This window comes from Ptychodera flava (assembly GCF_041260155.1).
Source record: "Ptychodera flava strain L36383 chromosome 23 unlocalized genomic scaffold, AS_Pfla_20210202 Scaffold_23__1_contigs__length_28996876_pilon, whole genome shotgun sequence".
NCBI lineage: Eukaryota > Metazoa > Hemichordata > Enteropneusta > Ptychoderidae > Ptychodera > Ptychodera flava.
This window is the reverse complement of record NW_027248277.1, coordinates 15,108,070-15,111,395: the sequence shown is the minus strand read 5'-3', so window position 1 is coordinate 15,111,395 and position 3,326 is coordinate 15,108,070.

Sequence of the window (3,326 nt, the reverse complement as noted above, 5' to 3'; positions counted from 1 at the left end):
TGAAGCAGACTTACCAAAGCATTTTGTGCCGAGGTCAAAGATAATCCAATCTCGTCACTTCCGTCAACTGAACACGGTAGTACAAACTTCCATATGTTGCAGGGCTACTGGCTCTAATGGTAAATATCCCTTTTCTCACAAAGTGTGGAAATCGTGCTGGGAAACAAGGCAGCGCGTCAAATGATGACTTTTTGGTGCTTTGTCGAGCCGACGACTGCCAGTTCATCGGACAAATACTGAAGCTGGTGTAATTATTCACAAATAGGGGATATAATGTTATGCTACTTAGTTTACAATAGCCAACCGGAGACATGGGATTACCTTATCTGAAGAGACAGGCAGATAACTAAAAACCGTTTAACTGTGTGCGTTTTAGAAAGATCTTGTTGACCAGAATAACTCCCAGAAGCGTCACATCCAACGCTATGGAGTAAAATTAATGAAACTGAAATTTGATTTTATAGAGGGTCGATAACTTTTTCCTCATAGAGTCATAGGAATGCGTTAGTTTTTCAGAAAAATCAAGAGTAATATGGGTTAAAAATGCACGAATAGCACGCTCTGTGAGCAGTAAATTTTCACACATCTCTGAACGCCAGTCAAACATCAGTATCTAACACTTAAAACTGAGCCAGTCATGTAAACGCCCTCACTGGCGAGAAATACGCCTGTCCTGAAATTATTATGATTGAATATGATAAACAAAGAGAAAAAAAAAAATAGATGAACAAACGAACAAGTAAATAAAATACAAGAAAAATAACGGAATAAATAAAGAAATAAAGGAATAAATCAAACGCCAGTACCAAATAGTTTAACCTGGCAAACAAAATCCAGTCATTTAAACCACCCTCACAGGCGCCAAATACGCCTCTCCAGCAATTATTCTGACAGAAAGATGACGCATACACATACATACATACATACATACATACATACATACATACATACATACATACATACATACATACATACATACATACATACATACATACATACATACATACATACATACATACATACACACACACACACATACACACATACATACATACATACATACATACATACATACATACATACATACATACATACATACATACATACATACATACATACATACATACATACATACATACATAAATTGGCTTGATTGGTTGTTCATGAAATTGGAAACCTATGGGCACGTTTATTTTGCAGAGTTCTCGTGTTTAGTCGGCATTCTTACGAAATGACGAGAGTCGCCTGTACGTTAAGTGTCATTATAGACAAAAAGCGCAAAAATCAAATGATTGGATTATAAGGAAGACATGAACAGAAAGCGTTCAAAGGTATCACACTTATCTTCTTCTCAAAAATCAAAACAGAAAGAAAATCTGACAAAACAACAAGTATGTAGAACACAAAGAATAATTCCGCACTCAACATACATTGGTGGCGTTCATGGATTTCAGGCATTTGAACAATTCAAGGGGTGGCGCTGTTTGGGAGGTTTACGGCATACCGAGCGCATGGATATCGATTCTAAATCAGGCAGTCAGAGGACAGATCAGATTATATCTCATCACTTCAACGATATTTAAGAGGTTACTAAATCGACTGTCACCTGTGACGTATAAGCATATGAGTGTCAATAATAGCACGAGTGATGGCGCCCTACAGGTTTTCAGAGAGTATGCATTTTCTGCCAAACTGTTACACTCCATTAGGTTCTATTTTCACCTTAAATAGTTCCCTAAAACTGTATGTGTGATCGAAGCAATGTGATTAAAAGAACTGTATTGTAGTGAAAGACTATTTAGAAAATCGATATTTTCATGTTCTTCGAATTTATGCCCAGGATAATATTAGGTAAATGGAGGTCTTCAAATTACCAAGAGATAAAATGTGAATCATATCTTCACTGTAACCGGAACTACTTACACTTAGGCGTACGCATTGATATGTTTACAGCTGGGTGAAAATAATTGATAACACACGAGACGTCATTTATAATTTTGGGCATCCTACTTGAGTAGGAGCAGAGATTTATTAAAAAAAACAAAACGAACGCATTGAAAATTTGGTATGTATTGCAACAGACACCGTTATCGTTCATCGTCACTTGCCATGTTTTCATGTTGACTTCGCTGCTGACGAGTAGGCCTACGGTCCTCGTCAACAGTGCATCAGACAGAAAAGTTACACGACATGTTTCCATTTGACTAGTTTTAATAACTCGGAAGTGAACTATATCGAGTATAACCATAAACGAGTTACAGAGAGGGTGCACATGACACATGCTCCCGATTGGTTAGTGACTTAGAGAGGCCATGCTCTTGTTCGAGTAAGCTTCCGATACAAATGATAAGATACTCCAGGGAAAAGGGAGCTAAAAGGTCTTCGTAACTACAAAATATTATCCAGGTACGGAAAGAAATGACGTCATTTTCTCATATCCATTTTCATATACTCTGTTTCCATAGCTACTAGAAAGTATTGATTAATTCCGGAGGGAAGAGTGTTTATATCAACTATTTCCCTTTGCTTTATTATACAAGCTTGAGAAAATACATCTGTATCTGAATAGGTAGATATTACAGCTTTCTCAATAAATAGGATTGAAATATGAATAATTCATTTTCGCGGTGTTTTTATTAATTTGTCTAAAATTTGGTTCAAATATGTGCATGGTCACCCATTCAATTAGCATCTTTCAACATGTTAAACAAGTAAGCTTCGTATATCGTATCAAACAAAATTCATGAAAAATGGCCGACTTTGTCTCTTTAACATAATCCACAGCTGAATCGTTATGTTTAAATGTTTAAAGGTTTTGACTTCCATGTGGAATATTATTTCGATTTGATTAATTTGCTTTGCGTCATTTGAATTCTTTTGTTTTGATTCACGATTTTGAATTTCAATTGTGCTTATATTGGTTTATTTTGATTTGAGATCAGATCTATAACGGTTATGATTCGCATTTCCACACGCACAAGGAACATGGTTCCATTCTTTTGTTAAGTTCATTCTTCTTTTCATTTGAAAGTGATCTGGGATTTTGGTTTTGTTTCTTAATGAAAACTTCGTTATATTGGCTTAAAACCATGTATCGAAATCGTTTTAGATTTATTGTAATTTTGTCGCCAACTTTCATGACATAAATCCTTAGATCGCCCCAGTGGAGGATAAAGGTTGTCGAAATTTCAAATAGTATAAACCTTATCTGTCTCTGTCGAGCATGATGCTCCGTGCCTAAACCGTCTTCCACAATCACTGAAGCAGTTACTAAGTTCACGCCTCGAAACTGAAAGACCTTAAATTTCGCCCAAACTTTCCCCTTA